The 12,947-nt window shown below is 36.7% G+C and overlaps 1 protein-coding gene across 3 annotated transcripts in view; it reads right to left on the bottom strand.

Annotated features, from left to right (window-relative positions):
- brinp1 (bone morphogenetic protein/retinoic acid inducible neural-specific 1) overlaps positions 1–12,947 on the bottom strand; it is a 668,396-nt gene that overhangs the window by 26,024 nt on the left and 629,425 nt on the right. The window lies entirely within an intron of this gene.

The raw sequence follows: 12,947 nt of genomic DNA on the forward strand, positions 1-12,947 counted from the left end.
GCTATGCACAGTAAAAAGGCTTTTTCTCTAAAGAAGCTCCTGGATCTGGATAGAGGACCATCATCAGGACAGCAAAAAAGAACCAGAGGAGAAAACAGGACTTAAATTTACTGCTTAGTCTCCTAACATGATGGAATGTTACTGAAAAAAGTGGCTAGTTTGACATTTGCTCTGTCATTATATTACACTGTATTTGCCAAGGTAACTATTTAAGTTGTGTGGCGTATGGCCAGGGCCTGAATGCCTCCACCCTGGAAGGACCGGGGAGGGAGCATATCCAGAGCATTACCTCCCCTGGAGCACTAGGTGGCACCCCTCTGGGTTGCAGCGATGCCTCAGACTACCAAAGGACTCGATGGGATCTGGAGTTTGGTGCAGCCCTGTTGGGATCCATTGGTTCTACCAGGGGGTGATGCAGCTGCTGCTGAACCCCCTTATGGGCAGCTCTTTTGCCACACCCGGAAGTGCTGCCTGGATGTAGAACAACGAGCACCTGGAGCACTGCTGGGTGCCTTATAAAAGGAGCCAGCAGCCACTATACCATGAGCCAGAGTCGGGTGGAAGAAGACAAAGCTTGCCAAGTGGAGTGGAAGAGAGAGAAGAGAAGGCAAAAAGAAAAAGAAGAGTGCTGTGTGCTTTGTTGTGCTGAACTGTGCTGTACTTGTGGGAAACAGGAATACAGCCTCGGGGCGTGTCTTACATCTGCTAAGCTAGCGAATGACAGAACTACTTAACGGATATAGAGTGTGTTTTTTCTTGAATTTGCTGGAACATTCCAGTTGATTTTGCAACTCCTCTCATTGCGCTAAGAATCATAGTTCACTTGCAGGAGTGATATATTCGCACTAATCCGAGATAGAGGCTGCAGGGCGTGACACCAGGAGTGGGGCGCTGAGCGGAGCCCTCCTCACTCATGCGCCAGCCTCCATTTGAATCGCTCTGTCTCTGTACCTTGCCTCCGCTTAGCTAGTAATACCTGTTTGTTTATTGATTTTCAACGTTTGTCCTGTTTCACTACTACGTGGGCGGAACTGTGAGGGATGGTTAGTTTATCATATATGCAGCAGGTCCTCCAACTTGCAGGGTAAACTTGGAGGTTGGTGGCAGGATTGGCACTCCAGCCACTGTAAAAAAAATACACTGTTCAGTGTGGTTCTGAGGTGCCACCCGTTGCACAGCTGCGCTCAGATCTCAATCTGGGTGGTTCGCTGTGTGGTGGGTGCAGCAATGCTCTGTAATCAGCACATGCTACTTCATAGGCCTAACAGAGCAATGTCCTGGTAATAAATGGCCCAGCAGTCAGTTTGTTAAGAATCTTGCATTTTGGTCCTGATGTCTAGATGAGAACAATACATACATTTTTCCTTCCTGGAATGAAGTCTTGTCTCCAAACCAGTTTGGTCTGGTGGACTGTGTCAGACAGTGAACATCTCACACATCTGGCTGTGCAGTTACCTACCAGTGATTGATGATGCAAAGTTTTGGATTTGTAATCCTTTCAATTGTTTTACCAGGACCAATGCTCCTTATCCCCAACTAAGTCCACAAGAGATTGCCACGAATGGACACTTGAAAAGTGAATATCAACACAAACCACTAGCAGATCTTTCAAACATGGCAGAGAAGTTGCTATTATAATTACCAACCCCATACCTCATGAAAGTAGTTGCACTTAATTTGAAGTATAGACATAGACTTTCTAAAAGTAAAATTGTCATACACTTCACTAAACCTGCAGAACCTGTCCTTCAAGATACAATCCCACCCATCCCATTAGGGGTTGGTTGAAAAAATAAAAAATTGTACAGAATAAGTTGAAAAATAAGTCCTTCTTTTTCTTATCAAGTAAAGTCTACATACACCATGCCAGTTATTAGTACTCAAATGAACGTGGCATTCTTAAAACGGCATGCAGGGAATCTGTGGAACTGAAAAGGGGTATGAAGTTCTCGAAAGGTTTGAGAACCACTGTTTTAGGCTGAGGCTCTTTTAAAATCTTGTAGGGGAGCCAGTGGGATCAGAAAGCTGACCTATGGATGGATAATTTATCAAATGAACTTAGAGGAAGACCGACCTTATAATTACATTAATTTGTTTTAATACATCACTGATTAGCGTTCCTATTTCTCTGTTATAAATATGATGTTGGAAAGTAACAATTTGAAAAAGTATGTAAAAATGAACAGCTCAATTAATTTTAGTTACTCAAGTGATATTCCAGGAATTAAGTGGGGATTAAGAGGTTAAAAAGACAAATGTATTACTCAGATTGATTTTTTTTATCCAGTTAGTGATGCTGTCTCAAGAGACTGCAGTCTTAAAATAGCCATTCATCAAACACCAGCTGCTACAGGAAGCAGTGCAGGGAGCGACTCTATCCAATCATTGTCTGCCAGCATCTGGGGGAGCTACAGTGCTGCCTGCGCTCTCACTTCAAATCAAAGACCCCATTGACACTTGTGAAAGTGTCAGATTCAGGCCTTTAATTTTACATGCAAGTCATGGTGCCACTGGCTAGATTTCATTGCAAACAACAAGATGCAAATCTAAAATGTGTAAAGTTCTGCTTCTAAACTGCATCTCTGATAATTAGTTACTCTTTTCACCAGAGTTCCCATGTACAGTACGTGAGGTATATGTTTCCTATTAACACTAGAGTTGACAAGTACAAAGTGTCAAATATTAATGCTTTATTTATTCTGTTGTTAAATATGTCTTCGAAGTAAGGCTTCATGGTGAGTGTGATTATTTTAAACAAATTAATTGCTGATCTGGCAAATACTACTACAGCGCTCACGGTTCTTATGAGAGGCAAATACTAATTAAGGAATCGCTCAAGGAGGAGGGGGTCCTGTTACAAACACAAAGGGCACAATGGAGTACTTATCGCCTGTGCAGTCTAAAGAAGCTAGAACAAAACTTCTCAAAATAGTAATAAGATCTAATGATATTGAAGAGAATCTTAAAACATTATAGATATATATTAGATTAATATATGAAATTGTAAAATGCCAGGAAGATACTCTGCATCATAACTGGAATCTGCAGCAAAATTAATATCCTGGAAGTGGGCAAGAGCTCTAAACATATATATTTGCTGTGTGAAAAGACAGGCAATAATTGCACGCCATCTTCATTGTCATAAGGTGTAAATCAGGGGTGTCAGAATCAGTTCCTGAAGGGCTACAGTGACTGCAGGTTTTTCGCTAAGTCTTGCTGTTAATGAGACATGTGATTTAATTAGATGGCTTGTTAGTAATCTCCATTTCCCATGGCAGACATTTATAATTTTGCAGATTTATTTATTTTTTTCTCATTAAACTATTTGTGGGCTGGAGTAGACTAGTCGTTATTTTCTCTCTTGTTCTCATTTCTATCCCAATATCTTACAGAAGCAGATACTTTATGACAAGTTAACATGGGGCCTGGTTAGCTGCTGGCTTTCTTGTCATTCATATGAATTGACTGCTGATCAAGTAAAGGATAGAAATTTCAAAACAGGGCTATGTATATAAATCAAATTGTAATATTGTAGCTCTGTCCTTTGAAATTTTCAGCTTGGTTTGATGTTATTCATGTGTTTTGCAAAGTAGGGACCCTTAGAATACATTTTGTTCCTTTATTTGCTAATAGCGCAAAAATGTCTGAACCAATTTTTCCGTTTTTCCAACTTCAGGTCCAGGTATTATGCCATTTTTTTCCCAGTCTTTAATTCTTTAAGCTTGCCTTTGTGGGTTTTCAATGGTTTAATTGGTTTAATCTTACTTTAGTGTGTTTTATTGTGCATGACTGTGCATTTTATTCCTGGTTTCAATTTATTACCTTGCTTTTGTGGGAGTGTCTGTGATCACTATTTGTAAAGTACTTTGTCACATTCTGCAGTGGGCTGGCACCCTGCCTGGGGTTTGTTCCTGCCTTGCGCCCTGTGCTGACTTGGATTGGCTCCAGCCGACCCCCATGACCTGGTGTTAGGATATAGCGGGTTGGATAATGACTGACTGACTGTCACATTTGTTCTGAAAGTGCTAAATAAATAAAATGTACTTCCTTACTTACATGTAAAAGACACATAAATATTTACTTTTTTTACCTTAATCAATTATAGAAATACTAGCTATGTTACTTGTCAAAGTCAAGTTGAAATCTAAATAATTAACATAAACCTCAGTGTTAACATTTGCATTGCACCATGCAATGCATGTCTCTCTATTTTATGCCATTTGGTATGGGATTTATAAAAGCAGTGTTAATGTTTATGATGCACCATCTGTTGGAATGACAAATGGAATGCATTTTATTGCTAAAATATTGGTGATGGGCCATCTTTTGGAATGACAGAGACATTGCAAACAGATGGACACACAGGAGGCACTCAGGCACTTATTCTTTTATTAACGCTGGGTTCTTCAGCTAGTTTATGTATAAACAGGAGTAAAGAGTTTTGAATCTTAACAAGCATGCTGGCTAAAATTAATAAATGTACCATTATTGGTACTGATTAATCCAGTTGGTGGTCACTGGTGTCGGAAGCCTACTGTATCTTAGAAAAATTAGATGAAAGACAGGAAAAAAGCCTGGCTAGGACATCAGCCTAATGCCAGGCCCACCCACTAACGTACACATCCTCACTAATTTATACACTAACTTGAGGCTCACTTTCAGGGAGGAAAAATCATACAGACACAGGGTGCAAGTACAAACTGTAAAACAGAAAGAATGAAACAATACTTTACTTCAAATTAGGAAACTGGCTGGAATGAAGCCTTGCAATCACCTTCAGCTGTCCAGGGGGTTCACTAATTTGACAATATTTCAAAAAACTGCAATCTGCTTTTCTTTAAGTGTTTTACTTTTAAAAAGTATGTCATTGTTAAACTGATCTACAATAATTACTTTTTTGCATGAAAAATGTAAGATGTTGTTGTGATATGTGATATTGCTGAACTGGGAACACTTTTGTGTTCAATTTGTGAGCGCACAGTTTGTCTTTGAGACAGAGAATATTTTATCATTATCCTTTCAATGCAATTTAGTTTTTTTGTTTTTGGATGGTCACTGCCATGTTGTTTACAGTCACGATGCCCATATTACGTCATCAGGTCCCACCTAGGAAAGATGGCATTGTGCAGCGAGTATTAGATCCTCTTAAAAACAATTGTCTTTCATAGGGCTAGTTAAGGGCAATCAACCAAGATAGTTCCAGGACTTTTAGCTTTCTTCTTTTTTCAATATGACTTTTAGCTAACATCTTTGCATTGGTCTTTTGGTTTATTTCAGCCTTTTCCTGTTTTAAATGACGCCAGCCTATCCCAGGACTCTGCCTGCTCCCTAATTATTCACATTTCCTGGCTTCATCATTCCTAACCTTTTATTTCTGGTATTCCCTTTGACAGTACAACAATAGTACGTAGAACATTAGAAAAGGTTTCATAAGAATATGCCATTCAGCCCAAAAAAGCCCACCAATCTTATCCCCCTAAAGCTTCCAAAATGACAGTCGAGTTTTGAAGGTCATTAAAGTCCTACCCTTTATCACTCTACTTGTTAATTTATTCTATGTATGTATAATTCTCTGTGTGAAGAACAATTAAATAAAATTTGTGCAATATTTACCCTTAACAAGTTTTCACCTGCATCCTACTGAACAGCTCATTTTAAACTAAAAACCTGGATCCACCAATCTAATTTGTTTCATAATTTTAAAAACGCCAGTCACTTGTTAAATTCTATTTACTTAAACTGGAAAGGTTCAACTTGATCTAAAAAAGTTTTATGGAACCAGGCAATTCAGCCTAGCAAAGCTCAGAACTAGGCCTGGAATCAGTCTGGCCAGTCTTGTCTGGACTGTTTCCAGCACTGCTATGTCTTTTTTATAGATCGCAGTCAACACGGTACACAGTACTTCAGGTAAAGCCTTACTGAACATAAGAAATTTGACAAGCAAGAAGAGACCATTCATTCCATCAAGTTCATTTGCTTAACTAATAGCTACCATATATACTCAATATAAGTTGGGTCTTGAAACCCGAAAAATCGATCATAAAATCAGACCCTGACTTATACACCCGTTCAAAAATGTGACGCTAAAATTTTTTTTTCATCTTCTTGCCTCCTTCAATCTCACATCAGTTTCTCAGACACATCGAATTTTGTTGCAGCAGCGCAGCCACGAATTTCTTTCACCACTTCAACAATTTTTAATTTAAAACCAGCTTCATATTTTCTTCTGATTGAATGCTCCTTCGTAGATAAGGAATGCTCTTACGATAAAGAAAAAACATAGAAAAAGAGGCAGTGTGCCCCGTGGTTACTCTCTCAGGTGAGCGTTAGCATATCATAATCTCTTGGACCAATAGCGTGAGTTTTCCGCATTCGACCTATACGACCAACATTATAAAATACCAGAAATTATACGGTAAAATCAAGCCCTGACTTATCCATGGTAGAACTTAAACACGAGTATATATAAGCTGTCCCAATATCTTATTCAGACACTTCTTAAAGGTCGTCAAGGTTTCTGCTTCAACTCCATGTCTCAATAGTTTGTTCCAGAGTCCTGTTGTATAATTTAGACATAACCTCCCTTGACTTGCACTCTACAGCCTTGACGTGTGCTTTATAACCTAACATCCTGTTAACTTTCTTTAATTACTCCTGTGCAGTCTCTTCATGTAGATGAGTTCACTATGACTCTTAGGTCCTTCTCATAAGGTGCCCTTTCAAGTCTCAGTCTTCCAAATGTGTATGCATTTTTACTTCCAATATATATTACCTTACATTTAACATAAATTGAACCTAAAATAGTAATGAATTTGCATACAATTCAATGGAGAGGATTTTAAATCAAACTCTGTGCCCTCTCCACAATCCTCTTAAAGTATCAAAACAACTCTATCTTTTACTGCTTACTAGTAACTAGAAGTTTGCAACTATTAAGAAATGAACCAATTACTAATTATGTGTTATTAATAAACACACGGTTTACAAACATAATTATTTTCAATCAAAAGTTGTCATTTGTTTTAACTTCAATTATTTTAAATTTATGTTGTTTTCTCTAGCTGCATCGGTCAGTGCAACTATTGCATTCAACAATGTAATTGAAAAATATATTTAAATTTTATATAGGCCAAATGAAACGATTTAGATTTTATTAGATACTTTTTTAAGTAGCGTCCTCACAATGCCCTTTTGTAAGAATCTCAGGATGACAATACAAGTGGAAAGGTTTGTCACTTTTCTTTACTTACATACAAGGTACATCTTCCTTCAGACCTGAATTAGTAAATACTGGTATCTGAATAAAATAATACTTGGAAAAATGCTACAGACAAAAATTATTTTGCGCACAAATGATTAATGAGACAAACTATTTGAAACAGATTTTTCTTTGCTTCAACGTATCAATCAGGAAGCTGAGTACTCACAGTATTATCAAGTCAGTTTTTCTTATTTGTCTTTTGAAGTTTGCACGTAGCTTGAATAATTGTACTAGATCTAAAAAAAGCTGTCACACATACTGTAAAGATTGAGTGAAAGGTACCAAATATTACATCCTTCTGAAGATTTTTAAAGACACAAAGTCTTAGTTATTCTTATCATATCTAAACTATTATTTAATAAGTTTTGACACTTTTAGATCCCAAATAACCACATTTAGTAGTTCTTTTATGAGCAGTAGCAAAAAAAAAAAAATAGGTAACATGAGAAAGCATTCAAAATTACAATGTAACAGACTTGTCTAGGCCCTGTCTAGGCAATAGAATTATACGTCTGATAGCAAAACTTTGAAATACATTAGGCACTTGTTATGTAGACCTTTAAATTGCAGGCTCTAGGCAGAGATTTTAAAAGTCACAGTTTCCCTGGAGAGAGAAATTGTAAGCATCTTTGGAAAGGTAATTTTAAGCAAAGAAGTGTAAGTCTTCTGTCTTCTTTCCATTTATTTAATATTATATAACATTTAATGTAATTTATCATTCTGAGCTGCATAATTATGATCTCAGGTTTACAGATAAATGTGCGCCTACATTTCTTAAAAATGCACTCCTTAGTTATTCAGCAGCAGCACCAGTTACAAATAATAACAAAACATAGATAGATAGATAGATAGATAGATAGATAGATAGATAGATAGATAGATAGATAGATAGATAGATAGATAGATAGATAGATAGATAGATAGATTATATGCTGTCAATGGCATCAGAGAGTGGAGATTTGTTGCATGGTCAGACATGCAAGTAAAAATTTCACTGTACACTGTGCCCCACTACTAATAGTACTATCACCACTATTATTCTCTGCCTATTTTCCATTTTATATAACTTATGTATGTTGTCATACACATGTGCATTTGAGAAATTTCAGGGCTCGTTTAAAGGCAATTGCACTCCGAACCAGGGGTTGACGCGGTTGTCTTTTTTTCTTCCTTCCTCTGCAGATGCATAGATTGACAGTTGTACCAACAATGACGTCAGATAGATAGATAGATCGCCACTCAACTTTTATTGTCATTCATCTACATACATATGGTTGAATGAAATTTTGTTCCTTACAGTCCTTGGTGCATAGGAAAAACAACATACATTTAACATCCACCGTAACATTACCAAAACTAGTGCAACAATACCATGTAACAAAACAAAGATGCTGGACTATACAGCTCAAATAATGCCCAATATCTATTATGAATTGCAGAGTGTAATGTGACAGTACATAATTGGAGAATTGCTATAGGGATAAAGTACAGATAGATAGATAGATAGATAGATAGATAGATAGATAGATAGATAGATAGATAGATAGATAGATAGATAGATAGATAGATAGATAGATAGATAGATAAAACAAGCTTTATCTAAAAATGAAAACAAAAGCAAAAAGAAACAAAATTGATACAAGAAACATATATTATATATGAATCTTGACAGACAGTACGATTTAATGGTTTAGTACTTTCAAAGGTTTTGGGTTAAAGTCCCACTTCTGACACCATGTAGCCATGAGGAAGACACTTAACCTGCCTGCTTCAATTGGACAAACAACAGAAACGTAACAAATCATAGATAGATAGATAGATAGATAGATAGATAGATAGATAGATAGATAGATAGATAGATAGATAGATAGATAGATAGATAGATAGATAGATAGATAGATAGTAACCAAACACCTCAAAGAATCAATCATGCCTTCATCGCCGTCATTGCCCTTAGGAATTCCTCATAAGACAGCTAGAGCTGAAATGCTAATCTTCTAATTAGTAAAGCAGTAATATCTTTAGATTTATCAAAGGTGTTTTCTTTTTCAGCGCTAAAAACAACAGCTTGCATTTTATTATTCGAAAAGATAAATGACTTTAAATTTTTTTGGAGATAAAATGATTCAAATATATTATAGAACAAAGACTTTATTTTCATTGGGCATGTTTTCCATTTTTAGAAGCCAGTACTAAAAATATATTTATGTATCCTAAAATGTAGCAATTAAATTTAATGAGAACAATAATGTGAAATGAGTAAATATACAACCCATCTGAAGATGGGAGAATGACCCATGCATAAAAATGATAACAGACGCTGCCTGGATGCCATTATTAGTGTAGAAAAAAATCTATTAAAAAACAAACATTTTACAGTTCAGTTTTATTGTCAGTATTTGCTAGCATGCCTTGAAATGATAAACAAAATGATAATTAAGATGGTAAACTACTAATTCATATGTATTAGATATTCAATTTCTGAATATGCAATTCCAATTAGAATTAATATAAATCAAATTTTAACCTTCCAATTATTGAAAAATAAGGTCTTTTAAAAAAACAAAAGAAAAGTAGATGATAACAATGCTTTCATTTTTCAAAACAGCTACATGGCTCTGAGGCAATATTATATCATGTTGCATATTCTGTATAAAACAAAAAAGTTTTGAAAACTGCTTTCGATGACTTCAAAACTTCCAACATTAGTCACAGTTTTACTTGAATATTACATAACTTGATAAAACAACAGGACTGGCCGCTTGTAGGATGCTCTCCTCGCAGTTGTTGCAATGTGTGGTCCTCTAATGTACATTAATAACCTTTAGACAATGTACAGAACTGAAGGTTGCTGTTCGGGTACTGAATGTATGCTATATATTTTTGGTGTTTTGGCTGTCAAAATAAATTCCTTTGAGTCTACCTTTAGGCTCAGAAGCACTCTGTAGTCTTACATGTTTTATACAAATTTAATGTCTCCATGTCTTTCTGGTGCTCAGCCTAGTGTGAAGTACTAGGCATCAATATACATGATCTGATGCCTGGGGAATAAAACTGAAGCTAGCAATCCCCTTGCATTCTTCAATGCATGCTAATTCAGTCAGAGCAAGAACTGGATGCAGATTAAGTCATACCTGGAAATGCACTTGTTTCCATTTTAACTTTAAAAGTTAGACACTTCATACTTGATAAAATGATTATAAGGGAAATGTATATACTGTATATCTACAGTATGTTTATCCGGGTAAATATGTCATAAAATATTTTCATCCTTTATGCTTTCTCCTGGATGCACACGTATTTATTTAATATTGCCTTGTTTATTTGGTAAGCTTTCTGATTTTAGTGTTACTCTGCAAAATCAGAATGCTTTAAGATAATTAGAACTGCTTCATCCCAACTAAAAAGAGAAAATCCTAAAAATGGTAACCATACAAGAGGATGTGAGGCTTTTTAAGGTTAGGAGAAATTGGATTTGATATGCTGTGGATCTGAACAATCTATAGCGAAATCAATCCCTGGCAACACTCAGTGAGTGAATGCTAATGATTTTAAAATTTCATTACATGGCAAAACAGATTTGAAAGGTGGTTGGTACACCGTCAGTACCAAAACCTGCATGTTGAGCATGAAAACATTAGATAAACTATATGTATTCTCTTCATTTGATGGAAATAAGCATATTAAAAATAAATTATGTTTCTGAAGGTGACTTTAATTCCGAACATAATCTCTGTAGGTGCTCAAAATATGGCCCAGTACTGTTAGTAGACCAGTACTGTTAGTGAAATGGCTGACATGTTAATTTAATTTAGAGCTGTAATTTAATTTGGCTTGATATTAAGCACAAATGTGGTTCCTATTTTTAACACTAGGTTCTGCCATACATACCATTGCTGTCCAAAACTGATTTGCTAACCCACTCTTACCCCATTTCAAAGCATAAACTGTGTACATTAATGTTAGCAAGCCTATCAAAATGGTGGAATGAAAAAATAAAAAATTATCAGCTGTCACACACGTGCATGTAGGAGGCAGATAAAGGGCCTGAGTAAGTGTAATAAAACATCCGACCAGGGGGCGGCAGACTGCGCTGACTATCTTTCTCTGTTACCTACAGACCTTTCCCGGGAAATCCTGCAAGGTTCCAGTGCCTCAGAAGACGTCACTTCCGAAGCTGGCCCCTTTGATGACATCACTCCCGAAGCCGGCCCCTTTGATGACGTCACTTCTGGTTCTGGCCATTTTGATGACATCAGTTCCTCTCCAGACCTTTAAAGCCTCCATCTTGGGCTACTATAGTCAGTTCTGTTTTGGACTCTGTGATATGCACATTGTGCTTCTGATTTAAAACCCTTTTGCAGCTGGGAAAAACAAGGCGGAGTGGTGGCTCTGAGGCTAAGGATCTGCACTGGCAATCGGAAGGTTGCCGGTTCGAATCCCGTAAATGCCAATAGAGACTCTGCTCTGTTGGGCCCTTAAGCAAGGCCCTTAACCTGCAATTGCTGAGCGCTTTGAGTAGTGAGAAAAGCGCTATATAAATGCAAAGAAAGAATTATTATACGGGTGGCTGACCCAAACCTTTATGATGTCTTGGACTCTTAATTGTCACACAGCAAATGCAGGTGATTCCAGCCACGCAGGTGAAATAAATCATTTTTTAGTTAGTTCAGGGTTAAAGGTGTTTGTTGCATTTGCCAAGAATCAATTGCTGTCATGAAAAAATATATGAAGTGAGTCTTTCAAGATGTACAATACAACAGAAATACATAAAAATTTTATAAATGAGAGAAGACCATTCAGTCCAACATGCTTGTTGGTTTAGCTAACAGCTAAACTGCCCCAATATCTTATTCAGATACTTCTTAAAGTATGTCAAGGTTTCTGCTTTTTAGGATTTTAGGGGTAACTATTGACTGACCTGAATTTTAAATCACATATTAATCAGATTACTAGGATAGAATTTTTTCACTTAAGAAACAAAGACATCTTATAACATTGCAAGATGCTGAGAAATTAGTTCACACTTTTGTTTTCAGTCGGCTAGATTACTGTAACGCACTCCTCTCAGGACTACCAAAACAAAGACATCAATCGATTGCAACAAGTGCAGAATGCAGCTGCTAGAATCTTAACTAGAAAAAGAAAATCCGAGCACATCTCTCCAGTTTTGATGTCACTACATTGGTTACCCATGTCATTTAGAATTGACTTTTAAATACTGCTTATAGTTTACAAAGTCTTAAATAATCTGCTCCATCTTATATTTCAGAATGTCTTTCACCTTATACTCCAAATCGTAACCTTAGATCTTCAAATGAGTGTCTGCTTAGAATTCCAAGAGCTAAACTTAAAAGAAGTGGTGAAGCGGCCTTCTGCTGTTTTGCACCTAAAATGTGGAATAGCTGACCAATAGGAGTTTGCCAGGCTAATACAGTGGAGCACTTTAAAACACTGCTGAAAACTCATTATTTTAGCATGGCTTTCTCATAGCTTATTTTAGTTTAATCCTGATACTCTGTATATGCTTTTAATTATCAATATCATTTCTGGTGGCTCCATAATCCATACTAACCCCTACTTTCTCTTCTGTTCATTTTCTGGTTTTCAGTGGTGGCGATCTGCGCCACCACCAGCTAATCAAAGCACCGTGATGTCCCTACATTGATGGATTAAAGGCCAGAAG

This window comes from Erpetoichthys calabaricus, chromosome 9 (assembly GCF_900747795.2).
Source record: "Erpetoichthys calabaricus chromosome 9, fErpCal1.3, whole genome shotgun sequence".
Lineage (NCBI taxonomy): Eukaryota > Metazoa > Chordata > Cladistia > Polypteriformes > Polypteridae > Erpetoichthys > Erpetoichthys calabaricus.